The 9661-nt window shown below is 47.6% G+C and overlaps 32 non-coding genes across 32 annotated transcripts; 15 read left to right on the top strand and 17 right to left on the bottom strand.

The window, feature by feature from the left end:
• The first annotated feature begins 579 nt into the window (after positions 1 to 579).
• trnaa-agc (transfer RNA alanine (anticodon AGC)) lies at positions 580 to 652 on the top strand. The gene has a single exon. It is a non-coding gene; the product is annotated as a tRNA-Ala (tRNA).
• Positions 653 to 813: 161 nt separating this feature from the next.
• trnai-aau (transfer RNA isoleucine (anticodon AAU)) lies at positions 814 to 887 on the bottom strand. The gene has a single exon. It is a non-coding gene; the product is annotated as a tRNA-Ile (tRNA).
• Positions 888 to 1140: 253 nt separating this feature from the next.
• Positions 1141 to 1213, bottom strand: trnav-uac (transfer RNA valine (anticodon UAC)). Its single transcript has one exon. It is a non-coding gene; the product is annotated as a tRNA-Val (tRNA).
• Positions 1214 to 1333: 120 nt separating this feature from the next.
• trnag-ucc (transfer RNA glycine (anticodon UCC)) lies at positions 1334 to 1405 on the top strand. The gene has a single exon. It is a non-coding gene; the product is annotated as a tRNA-Gly (tRNA).
• Positions 1406 to 1484: 79 nt separating this feature from the next.
• Positions 1485 to 1556, bottom strand: trnad-guc (transfer RNA aspartic acid (anticodon GUC)). Its single transcript has one exon. It is a non-coding gene; the product is annotated as a tRNA-Asp (tRNA).
• Positions 1557 to 1823: 267 nt separating this feature from the next.
• On the top strand, positions 1824 to 1896 carry trnaa-agc (transfer RNA alanine (anticodon AGC)). Its single transcript has one exon. It is a non-coding gene; the product is annotated as a tRNA-Ala (tRNA).
• A 161-nt stretch (positions 1897 to 2057) lies between these two features.
• On the bottom strand, positions 2058 to 2131 carry trnai-aau (transfer RNA isoleucine (anticodon AAU)). Its single transcript has one exon. It is a non-coding gene; the product is annotated as a tRNA-Ile (tRNA).
• Positions 2132 to 2577: 446 nt separating this feature from the next.
• Positions 2578 to 2649, top strand: trnag-ucc (transfer RNA glycine (anticodon UCC)). The gene has a single exon. It is a non-coding gene; the product is annotated as a tRNA-Gly (tRNA).
• Positions 2650 to 2728: 79 nt separating this feature from the next.
• trnad-guc (transfer RNA aspartic acid (anticodon GUC)) lies at positions 2729 to 2800 on the bottom strand. The gene has a single exon. It is a non-coding gene; the product is annotated as a tRNA-Asp (tRNA).
• A 267-nt stretch (positions 2801 to 3067) lies between these two features.
• Positions 3068 to 3140, top strand: trnaa-agc (transfer RNA alanine (anticodon AGC)). Its single transcript has one exon. It is a non-coding gene; the product is annotated as a tRNA-Ala (tRNA).
• A 161-nt stretch (positions 3141 to 3301) lies between these two features.
• On the bottom strand, positions 3302 to 3375 carry trnai-aau (transfer RNA isoleucine (anticodon AAU)). Its single transcript has one exon. It is a non-coding gene; the product is annotated as a tRNA-Ile (tRNA).
• A 446-nt stretch (positions 3376 to 3821) lies between these two features.
• trnag-ucc (transfer RNA glycine (anticodon UCC)) lies at positions 3822 to 3893 on the top strand. The gene has a single exon. It is a non-coding gene; the product is annotated as a tRNA-Gly (tRNA).
• A 79-nt stretch (positions 3894 to 3972) lies between these two features.
• Positions 3973 to 4044, bottom strand: trnad-guc (transfer RNA aspartic acid (anticodon GUC)). The gene has a single exon. It is a non-coding gene; the product is annotated as a tRNA-Asp (tRNA).
• A 267-nt stretch (positions 4045 to 4311) lies between these two features.
• On the top strand, positions 4312 to 4384 carry trnaa-agc (transfer RNA alanine (anticodon AGC)). The gene has a single exon. It is a non-coding gene; the product is annotated as a tRNA-Ala (tRNA).
• A 488-nt stretch (positions 4385 to 4872) lies between these two features.
• On the bottom strand, positions 4873 to 4945 carry trnav-uac (transfer RNA valine (anticodon UAC)). Its single transcript has one exon. It is a non-coding gene; the product is annotated as a tRNA-Val (tRNA).
• A 120-nt stretch (positions 4946 to 5065) lies between these two features.
• Positions 5066 to 5137, top strand: trnag-ucc (transfer RNA glycine (anticodon UCC)). The gene has a single exon. It is a non-coding gene; the product is annotated as a tRNA-Gly (tRNA).
• A 79-nt stretch (positions 5138 to 5216) lies between these two features.
• Positions 5217 to 5288, bottom strand: trnad-guc (transfer RNA aspartic acid (anticodon GUC)). Its single transcript has one exon. It is a non-coding gene; the product is annotated as a tRNA-Asp (tRNA).
• Positions 5289 to 5555: 267 nt separating this feature from the next.
• Positions 5556 to 5628, top strand: trnaa-agc (transfer RNA alanine (anticodon AGC)). The gene has a single exon. It is a non-coding gene; the product is annotated as a tRNA-Ala (tRNA).
• A 161-nt stretch (positions 5629 to 5789) lies between these two features.
• trnai-aau (transfer RNA isoleucine (anticodon AAU)) lies at positions 5790 to 5863 on the bottom strand. The gene has a single exon. It is a non-coding gene; the product is annotated as a tRNA-Ile (tRNA).
• A 446-nt stretch (positions 5864 to 6309) lies between these two features.
• trnag-ucc (transfer RNA glycine (anticodon UCC)) lies at positions 6310 to 6381 on the top strand. Its single transcript has one exon. It is a non-coding gene; the product is annotated as a tRNA-Gly (tRNA).
• Positions 6382 to 6460: 79 nt separating this feature from the next.
• trnad-guc (transfer RNA aspartic acid (anticodon GUC)) lies at positions 6461 to 6532 on the bottom strand. The gene has a single exon. It is a non-coding gene; the product is annotated as a tRNA-Asp (tRNA).
• A 267-nt stretch (positions 6533 to 6799) lies between these two features.
• Positions 6800 to 6872, top strand: trnaa-agc (transfer RNA alanine (anticodon AGC)). The gene has a single exon. It is a non-coding gene; the product is annotated as a tRNA-Ala (tRNA).
• Positions 6873 to 7033: 161 nt separating this feature from the next.
• Positions 7034 to 7107, bottom strand: trnai-aau (transfer RNA isoleucine (anticodon AAU)). Its single transcript has one exon. It is a non-coding gene; the product is annotated as a tRNA-Ile (tRNA).
• Positions 7108 to 7360: 253 nt separating this feature from the next.
• trnav-uac (transfer RNA valine (anticodon UAC)) lies at positions 7361 to 7433 on the bottom strand. The gene has a single exon. It is a non-coding gene; the product is annotated as a tRNA-Val (tRNA).
• Positions 7434 to 7553: 120 nt separating this feature from the next.
• On the top strand, positions 7554 to 7625 carry trnag-ucc (transfer RNA glycine (anticodon UCC)). The gene has a single exon. It is a non-coding gene; the product is annotated as a tRNA-Gly (tRNA).
• Positions 7626 to 8043: 418 nt separating this feature from the next.
• trnaa-agc (transfer RNA alanine (anticodon AGC)) lies at positions 8044 to 8116 on the top strand. Its single transcript has one exon. It is a non-coding gene; the product is annotated as a tRNA-Ala (tRNA).
• Positions 8117 to 8277: 161 nt separating this feature from the next.
• On the bottom strand, positions 8278 to 8351 carry trnai-aau (transfer RNA isoleucine (anticodon AAU)). Its single transcript has one exon. It is a non-coding gene; the product is annotated as a tRNA-Ile (tRNA).
• A 253-nt stretch (positions 8352 to 8604) lies between these two features.
• trnav-uac (transfer RNA valine (anticodon UAC)) lies at positions 8605 to 8677 on the bottom strand. The gene has a single exon. It is a non-coding gene; the product is annotated as a tRNA-Val (tRNA).
• Positions 8678 to 8797: 120 nt separating this feature from the next.
• Positions 8798 to 8869, top strand: trnag-ucc (transfer RNA glycine (anticodon UCC)). The gene has a single exon. It is a non-coding gene; the product is annotated as a tRNA-Gly (tRNA).
• A 79-nt stretch (positions 8870 to 8948) lies between these two features.
• On the bottom strand, positions 8949 to 9020 carry trnad-guc (transfer RNA aspartic acid (anticodon GUC)). Its single transcript has one exon. It is a non-coding gene; the product is annotated as a tRNA-Asp (tRNA).
• Positions 9021 to 9287: 267 nt separating this feature from the next.
• Positions 9288 to 9360, top strand: trnaa-agc (transfer RNA alanine (anticodon AGC)). Its single transcript has one exon. It is a non-coding gene; the product is annotated as a tRNA-Ala (tRNA).
• A 161-nt stretch (positions 9361 to 9521) lies between these two features.
• Positions 9522 to 9595, bottom strand: trnai-aau (transfer RNA isoleucine (anticodon AAU)). Its single transcript has one exon. It is a non-coding gene; the product is annotated as a tRNA-Ile (tRNA).
• Between the last annotated feature and the right edge of the window lie 66 nt (positions 9596 to 9661).

Raw genomic sequence — 9661 nt, 5'->3', positions numbered from 1 at the left:
CGCAGTGGAAATGACAGAGTTTGGTCATCTTTCCCACGGGAAAATTTGCACTGAGGGTCTTTCAGCAAAACAATGGTGTGCTTGTTTGTGGCGTTGGTGGTATAGTGGTGAGCATAGCTGCCTTCCAAGCAGTTGACCCGGGTTCGGTTCCCGGCCAACGCATTGCCTTTAGCGCGTCGCACCTTGCTGCTCCAAAACCTTTTCAGGTTTTTCGGCTGTAGGTTCAGAAAAAACATATTCTCTCCCCGTCGGGGAAACGAACCCCGGTCTTCCGCGTGACAGGCGGAGATACTGTCCACTATACTAACGAGGAAGCTGTTGCAGCTGAATCTCTGCAACATGCAACAGGTAATACTGGCCCCTTCTCAATCTTCACAGAAGGTATGTGTGTTCTTGTGCCTTTTTCATTAGGCAATGCATGGTGATTGAGCTTGTCAGTGATGTGAATTCCCAGAAACCTGAAACTGTGCATAGTTCTCCCTGTGCTACTGCTGAAGTGAGTCACCTCTGATCAACATGCTTCAGCCTTCTAAATGTTATGCTGTTGTCATGAGAGGCTAACAGCTCCTGTTTCTTCAAGGGGAATTAGCTCAAATGGTAGAGCGCTCGCTTAGCATGCGAGAGGCAGCGGGATCGATGCCCGCATTCTCCAACGAAGGTTTTGACTGTGTGAATGCCACTGAGAACAGCTTTAAAAACTATAAGTTTGAGTGTATAACTTCAGTGTACGTTATTTACCTGATTCACCATTTGCCTCTGCTTGACAGATGACAGTCTGAAAGCATGATATAGCAAAACAAAGAGAAGAACTTTTGGCCCGTACGGGGATCGAACCCGCGACCTTGGCGTTATTAGCACCACGCTCTAACCAACTGAGCTAACCGGCCCACAGTTGATAGCGGAACCCTTCAGGCATGACGGATGAATGTCCACAAGGTGTAATTGTTTTATTCTGTTTTTTTCCACATCCGAAGCCAAGCGCAGAAGGCACAACAACAGCACGGGGATGGCATGATTGCTTCCTGTGCTCGCAATTGTCTTAATAAGGCCTAACACAAAATATAGATTGTTCCCATCTACTAATGAGGTGTGATGACAGGCTTGCCCATAGTGTCAGACAAAAGACAAGAACTAAAGGCATGTTTCTGCCTGGTTTCGAACCAGGGACCTTTCGCGTGTAAGGCGAACGTGATGACCACTACACTACAGAAACCACAATTTTCCACCAAGCGTGCATGTGTCCCGCAGTGGAAATGACAGAGTTTGGTCATCTTTCCCAGGGGAAAATTTACACTGAGGGTCTTTCAGCAAAACAATGGTGTGCTTGTTTGTGGCGTTGGTGGTATAGTGGTGAGCATAGCTGCCTTCCAAGCAGTTGACCCGGGTTCGATTCCCGGCCAACGCATTGCCTTTAGCGCGTCGCACCTCGCTGCTCCAAAACCTTTTCAGGTTTTTCGGCCGTAGGTTCAGAGAAAACATACTCTCTCCCCGTCGGGGAATCGAACCCCGGTCTTCCGCGTGACAGGCGGAGATACTGTCCACTATACTAACGAGGAAGCTGTGTGCAGCTGAATCTCTGCAACATGCAACAGGTAATACTGGCCCCTTCTCAATCTTCACAGAAGGTGTGTGTGTTCTTGTGCCTTTTTCATTAGGGAATGCATGGTGAGTGAGCTTGTCAGTGATGTGAAGTCCCAGAAACCTGAAACTGTGCATAGTTCTCCCTGTGCTACTGCTGAAGTGAGTCACCTCTGAGCAACATGCTTCAGCCTTCTAAATGTTATGCTGTTGTCATGAGAGGCTAACAGCTCCTGTTTCTTTAAGGGGAATTAGCTCAAATGGTAGAGCGCTCGCTTAGCATGCGAGAGGTAGCGGGATCGATGCCCGCATTCTCCAATGAAGGTTTTGACTGTGTGAATGCCACTGAGAACAGCTTTAAAAACTATAAGTTTGAGTGTATAACTTCAGTGTACGTTATTTACCTGATTCACCATTTGCCTCTGCTTGACAGATGACCGTCTGAAAGCATGATATAGCAAAACAAAGAGAAGAATTTTTGGCCCGTACGGGGATCGAACCCGCGACCTTGGCGTTATTAGCACCACGCTCTAACCAACTGAGCTAACCGGCCCACAGTTGATAGCAGAACCCTTCAGGCATGACGGATGAATGTCCACCAGGTGTAATTGTTTTATTCTGTTTTTTTCCACATCCGAAGCCAAGCGCAGAAGGCACAACAACAACACGGGGATGGCATGATTGCTTCCTGTGCTCGCAATTGTCTTAATAAGGCCTAACACAAAATATAGATTGTTCCCATCTACTAATGAGGTGTGATGACAGGCTTGCCCATAGTGTCAGACAAAAGACAAGAACTAAAGGCATGTTTCTGCCTGGTTTCGAACCAGGGACCTTTCGCGTGTAAGGCAAACGTGATGACCACTACACTACAGAAACCACAATTTTCCACCAAGCGTGCATGTGTCCCGCAGTGGAAATGACAGAGTTTTGTCATCTTTCCCAGGGGAAAATTTGCACTGAGGGTCTTTCAGCAAAACAATGGTGTGCTTGTTTGTGGCGTTGGTGGTATAGTGGTGAGCATAGCTGCCTTCCAAGCAGTTGACCCGGGTTCGATTCCCGGCCAACGCATTGTCTTTAGCACGTCGCACCTTGCTGCTCCAAAACCCTTTCAGGTTTTTCGGCCGTAGGTTCAGAAAAAACATATTCTCTCCCCGTCGGGGAATCGAACCCCGGTCTTCCGCGTGACAGGCGGAGATACTGTCCACTATACTAACGAGGAAGCTGTGTGCAGCTGAATCTCTGCAACATGCAACAGGTCATACTGGCCCCTTCTCAATCTTCACAGAAGGTGTGTGTGTTCTTGTGCCTTTTTCATTAGGGAATGCATGGTGAGTGAGCTTGTCAGTGATGTGAAGTCCCAGAAACCTGAAACTGTGCATAGTTCTCCCTGTGCTACTGCTGAAGTGAGTCACCTCTGATCAACATGCTTCAGCCTTCTAAATGTTATGCTGTTGTCATGAGAGGCTAACAGCTCCTGTTTCTTCAAGGGGAATTAGCTCAAATGGTAGAGCGCTCGCTTAGCATGCGAGAGGTAGCGGGATCGATGCCCGCATTCTCCAACGAAGGTTTTGACTGTGTGAATGCCACTGAGAACAGCTTTAAAAACTATAAGTGTGAGTGTATAACTTCAGTGTACGTTATTTACCTGATTCACCATTTGCCTCTGCTTGACAGATGACCGTCTGAAAGCATGATATAGCAAAACAAAGAGAAGAATTTTTGGCCCGTACGGGGATCGAACCCGCGACCTTGGCGTTATTAGCACCACGCTCTAACCAACTGAGCTAACCGGCCCACAGTTGAAAGCGGAACCCTTCAGGCATGACGGATGAATGTCCACCAGGTGTAATTGTTTTATTCTGTTTTTTTCCACATCCGAAGCCAAGCGCAGAAGGCACAACAACAGCACGGGGATGGCATGATTGCTTCCTGTGCTCGCAATTGTCTTAACAAGGCCTAACACAAAATATAGATTGTTCCCATCTACTAATGAGGTGTGATGACAGGCTTGCCCATAGTGTCAGACAAAAGACAAGAACTAAAGGCATGTTTCTGCCTGGTTTCGAACCAGGAACCTTTCGCGTGTAAGGCGAACGTGATGACCACTACACTACAGAAACCACAATTTTCCACCAAGCGTGCATGTGTCCCGCAGTGGAAATGACAGAGTTTGGTCATCTTTCCCAGGGGAAAATTTGCACTGAGGGTCTTTCAGCAAAACAATGGTGTGCTTGTTTGTGGCGTTGGTGGTATAGTGGTGAGCATAGCTGCCTTCCAAGCAGTTGACCCGGGTTCGATTCCCGGCCAACGCATTGCATTTAGCACGTCGCACCTTGCTGCTCCAAAACCTTTTCAGGTTTTTCGGCCGTAGGTTCAGAAAAAACATATTCTCTCCCCGTCGGGGAATCGAACCCCGGTCTTCCGCGTGACAGGCGGAGATACTGTCCACTATACTAACGAGGAAGCTGTGTGCAGCTGAATCTCTGCAACATGCAACAGGTAATACTGGCCCCTTCTCAATCTTCACAGAAGGTGTGTGTGTTCTTGTGCCTTTTTCATTAGGGAATGCATGGTGAGTGAGCTTGTCAGTGATGTGAAGTCCCAGAAACCTGAAACTGTGCATAGTTCTCGCTGTGCTACTGCTGAAGTGAGTCACCTCTGATCAACATGCTTCAGCCTTCTAAATGTTATGCTGTTGTCATGAGAGGCTAACAGCTCCTGTTTCTTCAAGGGGAATTAGCTCAAATGGTAGAGCGCTCGCTTAGCATGCGAGAGGTAGCGGGATCGATGCCCGCATTCTCCAACGAAGGTTTTGACTGTGTGAATGCCACTGAGAACAGCTTTAAAAACTATAAGTTTGAGTGTATAACTTCAGTGTACGTTATTTACCTGATTCACCATTTGCCTCTGCTTGACAGATGACCGTCTGAAAGCATGATATAGCAAAACAAAGAGAAGAACTTTTGGCCCGTACGTGGATCGAACCCGCGACCTTGGCGTTATTAGCACCACGCTCTAACCAACTGAGCTAACCGGCCCACAGTTGAAAGCTGAACCCTTCAGGCATGACGGATGAATGTCCACCAGGTGTAATTGTTTTATTCTGTTTTTTTCCACATCCGAAGCCAAGCGCAGAAGGCACAACAACAGCACGGGGATGGCATGATTGCTTCCTGTGCTCGCAATTGTCTTAATAAGGCCTAACACAAAATATAGATTGTTCCCATCTACTAATGAGGTGTGATGACAGGCTTGCCCATAGTGTCAGACAAAAGACAAGAACTAAAGGCATGTTTCTGCCTGGTTTCGAACCAGGGACCTTTCGCGTGTAAGGCGAACGTGATGACCACTACACTACAGAAACCACAATTTTCCACCAAGCGTGCATGTGTCCCGCAGTGGAAATGACAGAGTTTGGTCATCTTTCCCAGGGGAAAATTTACACTGAGGGTCTTTCAGCAAAACAATGGTGTGCTTGTTTGTGGCGTTGGTGGTATAGTGGTGAGCATAGCTGCCTTCCAAGCAGTTGACCCGGGTTCGATTCCCGGCCAACGCATTGCCTTTAGCGCGTCGTACCTCGCTGCTCCAAAATCTTTTCAGGTTTTTCGGCCGTAGGTTCAGAAAAAACATACTCTCTCCCCGTCGGGGAATCGAACCCCGGTCTTCCGCGTGACAGGCGGAGATACTGTCCACTATACTAACGAGGAAGCTGTGTGCAGCTGAATCTCTACAACATGCAACAGGTAATACTGGCCCCTTCTCAATCTTCACAGAAGGTGTGTGTGTTCTTGTGCCTTTTTCATTAGGGAATGCATGGTGAGTGAGCTTGTCAGTGATGTGAAGTCCCAGAAACCCGAAACTGTGCATAGTTCTCCCTGTGCTACTGCTGAAGTGAGTCACCTCTGATCAACATGCTTCAGCCTTCTAAATGTTATGCTGTTGTCATGAGAGGCTAACAGCTCCTGTTTCTTCAAGGGGAATTAGCTCAAATGGTAGAGCGCTCGCTTAGCATGCGAGAGGTAGCGGGATCGATGCCCGCATTCTCCAACGAAGGTTTTGACTGTGTGAATGCCACTGAGAACAGCTTTAAAAACTGTAAGTTTGAGTGTATAACTTCAGTGTACGTTATTTACCTGATTCACCATTTGCCTCTGCTTGACAGATGACCGTCTGAAAGCATGATATAGCAAAACAAAGAGAAGAACTTTTGGCCCGTACGGGGATCGAACCCGCGACCTTGGCGTTATTAGCACCACGCTCTAACCAACTGAGCTAACCGGCCCACAGTTGATAGCAGAACCCTTCAGGCATGACGGATGAATGTCCACAAGGTGTAATTGTTTTATTCTGTTTTTTTCCACATCCGAAGCCAAGCGCAGAAGGCACAACAACAGCACGGGGATGGCATGATTGCTTCCTGTGCTCGCAATTGTCTTAATAAGGCCTAACACAAAATATGGATTGTTCCCATCTACTAATGAGGTGTGATGACAGGCTTGCCCATAGTGTCAGACAAAAGACAAGAACTAAAGGCATGTTTCTGCCTGGTTTCGAACCAGGGACCTTTCGCGTGTAAGGCGAATGTGATGACCACTACACTACAGAAACCACAATTTTCCACCAAGCGTGCATGTGTCCCGCAGTGGAAATGACAGAGTTTGGTCATCTTTCCCAGGGGAAAATTTGCACTGAGGGTCTTTCAGCAAAACAATGGTGTGCTTGTTTGTGGCGTTGGTGGTATAGTGGTGAGCATAGCTGCCTTCCAAGCAGTTGACCCGGGTTCGATTCCCGGCCAACGCATTGCATTTAGCACGTCGCACCTTGCTGCTCCAAAACCTTTTCAGGTTTTTCGGCCGTAGGTTCAGAAAAAACATATTCTCTCCCCGTCGGGGAATCGAACCCCGGTCTTCCGCGTGACAGGCGGAGATACTGTCCACTATACTAACGAGGAAGCTGTGTGCAGCTGAATCTCTGCAACATGCAACAGGTAATACTGGGCCCTTCTCAATCTTCACAGAAGGTGTGTGTGTTCTTGTGCATTTTTCATTAGGGAATGCATGGTGAGTGAGCTTGTCAGTGATGTGAAGTCCCAGAAACCTGAAACTGTGCATAGTTCTCCCTGTGCTACTGCTGAAGTGAGTCACCTCTGATCAACATGCTTCAGCCTTCTAAATGTTATGCTGTTGTCATGAGAGGCTAACAGCTCCTGTTTCTTCAAGGGGAATTAGCTCAAATGGTAGAGCGCTCGCTTAGCATGCGAGAGGTAGCGGGATCGATGCCCGCATTCTCCAACGAAGGTTTTGACTGTGTGAATGCCACTGAGAACAGCTTTAAAAACTATAAGTTTGAGTGTATAACTTCAGTGTACGTTATTTACCTGATTCACCATTTGCCTCTGCTTGACAGATGACCGTCTGAAAGCATGATATAGCAAAACAAAGAGAAGAACTTTTGGCCCGTACGGGGATCGAACCCGCGACCTTGGCGTTATTAGCACCACGCTCTAACCAACTGAGCTAACCGGCCCACAGTTGAAAGCTGAACCCTTCAGGCATGACGGATGAATGTCCACCAGGTGTAATTGTTTTATTCTGTTTTTTTCCACATCCGAAGCCAAGCGCAGAAGGCACAACAACAGCACGGGGATGGCATGATTGCTTCCTGTGCTCGCAATTGTCTTAATAAGGCCTAACACAAAATATAGATTGTTCCCATCTACTAATGAGGTGTGATGACAGGCTTGCCCATAGTGTCAGACAAAAGACAAGAACTAAAGGCATGTTTCTGCCTGGTTTCGAACCAGGGACCTTTCGCGTGTAAGGCGAACGTGATGACCACTACACTACAGAAACCACAATTTTCCACCAAGCGTGCATGTGTCCCGCAGTGGAAATGACAGAGTTTGGTCATCTTTCCCAGGGGAAAATTTACACTGAGGGTCTTTCAGCAAAACAATGGTGTGCTTGTTTGTGGCGTTGGTGGTATAGTGGTGAGCATAGCTGCCTTCCAAGCAGTTGACCCGGGTTCGATTCCCGGCCAACGCATTGCCTTTAGCGCGTCGTACCTCGCTGCTCCAAAATCTTTTCAGGTTTTTCGGCCGTAGGTTCAGAAAAAACATACTCTCTCCCCGTCGGGGAATCGAACCCCGGTCTTCCGCGTGACAGGCGGAGATACTGTCCACTATACTAACGAGGCAGCTGTGTGCAGCTGAATCTCTACAACATGCAACAGGTAATACTGGCCCCTTCTCAATCTTCACAGAAGGTGTGTGTGTTCTTGTGCCTTTTTCATTAGGGAATGCATGGTGAGTGAGCTTGTCAGTGATGTGAAGACCCAGAAACCCGAAACTGTGCATAGTTCTCCCTGTGCTACTGCTGAAGTGAGTCACCTCTGATCAACATGCTTCAGCCTTCTAAATGTTATGCTGTTGTCATGAGAGGCTAACAGCTCCTGTTTCTTCAAGGGGAATTAGCTCAAATGGTAGAGCGCTCGCTTAGCATGCGAGAGGTAGCGGGATCGATGCCCGCATTCTCCAACGAAGGTTTTGACTGTGTGAATGCCACTGAGAACAGCTTTAAAAACTATAAGTTTGAGTGTATAACTTCAGTGTACGTTATTTACCTGATTCACCATTTGCCTCTGCTTGACAGATGACCGTCTGAAAGCATGATATAGCAAAACAAAGAGAAGAACTTTTGGCCCGTACGGGGATCGAACCCGCGACCTTGGCGTTATTAGCACCACGCTCTAACCAACTGAGCTAACCGGCCCACAGTTGATAGCAGAACCCTTCAGGCATGACGGATGAATGTCCACAAGGTGTAATTGTTTTATTCTGTTTTTTTCCACATCCGAAGCCAAGCGCAGAAGGCACAACAACAGCACGGGGATGGCATGATTGCTTCCTGTGCTAGCAATTGTCTTAATAAGGCCTAACACAAAATATAGATTGTTCCCATCTACTAATGAGGTGTGATGACAGGCTTGCCCATAGTGTCAGACAAAAGACAAGAACTAAAGGCATGTTTCTGCCTGGTTTCGAACCAGGGACCTTTCGCGTGTAAGGCGAACGTGATGACCACTACACTACAGAAACCACAATTTTCCACCAAGCGTGCATGTGTCCCGCAGTGGAAATGACAGAGTTTGGTCATCTTTCCCAGGGGAAAATTTGCACTGAGGGTCTTTCAGCAAAACAATGGTGTGCTTGTTTGTGGCGTTGGTGGTATAGTGGTGAGCATAGCTGCCTTCCAAGCAGTTGACCCGGGTTCGATTCCCGGCCAACGCATTGCCTTTAGCGCGTCGCACCTCGCTGCTCCAAAACCTTTTCAGGTTTTTCGCCCGTAGGTTCAGAAAAAACATACTCTCTCCCCGTCGGGGAATCGAACCCCGGTCTTCCGCGTGACAGGCGGAGATACTGTCCACTATACTAACGAGGAAGCTGTGTGCAGCTGAATCTCTGCAACATGCAACAGGTAATACTGGCCCCTTCTCAATCTTCACAGAAGGTGTGTGTGTTCTTGTGCCTTTTTCATTAGGGAATGCATGGTGAGTGAGCTTGTCAGTGATGTGAAGTCCCAGAAACCTGAAACTGTGCATAGTTCTCCCTGTGCTACTGCTGAAGTGAGTCACCTCTGAGCAACATGCTTCAGCCTTCTAAATGTTATGCTGTTGTCATGAGAGGCTAACAGCTCCTGTTTCTTTAAGGGGAATTAGCTCAAATGGTAGAGCGCTCGCTTAGCATGCGAGAGGTAGCGGGATCGATGCCCGCATTCTCCAATGAAGGTTTTGACTGTGTGAATGCCACTGAGAACAGCTTTAAAAACTATAAGTTTGAGTGTATAACTTCAGTGTACGTTATTTACCTGATTCACCATTTGCCTCTGCTTGACAGATGACCGTCTGAAAGCATGATATAGCAAAACAAAGAGAAGAATTTTTGGCCCGTACGGGGATCGAACCCGCGACCTTGGCGTTATTAGCACCACGCTCTAACCAACTGAGCTAACCGGCCCACAGTTGATAGCAGAACCCTTCAGGCATGACGGATGAATGTCCACCAGGTGTAATTGTTTTATTC

The sequence above is a fragment of the Astyanax mexicanus genome, unplaced genomic scaffold (assembly GCF_023375975.1).
Source record: "Astyanax mexicanus isolate ESR-SI-001 unplaced genomic scaffold, AstMex3_surface scaffold_39, whole genome shotgun sequence".
Taxonomy (NCBI): domain Eukaryota; kingdom Metazoa; phylum Chordata; class Actinopteri; order Characiformes; family Acestrorhamphidae; genus Astyanax; species Astyanax mexicanus.
Note: the sequence above shows the minus strand (reverse complement) of the source record. Positions and strands in the feature narration are given on the sequence as shown.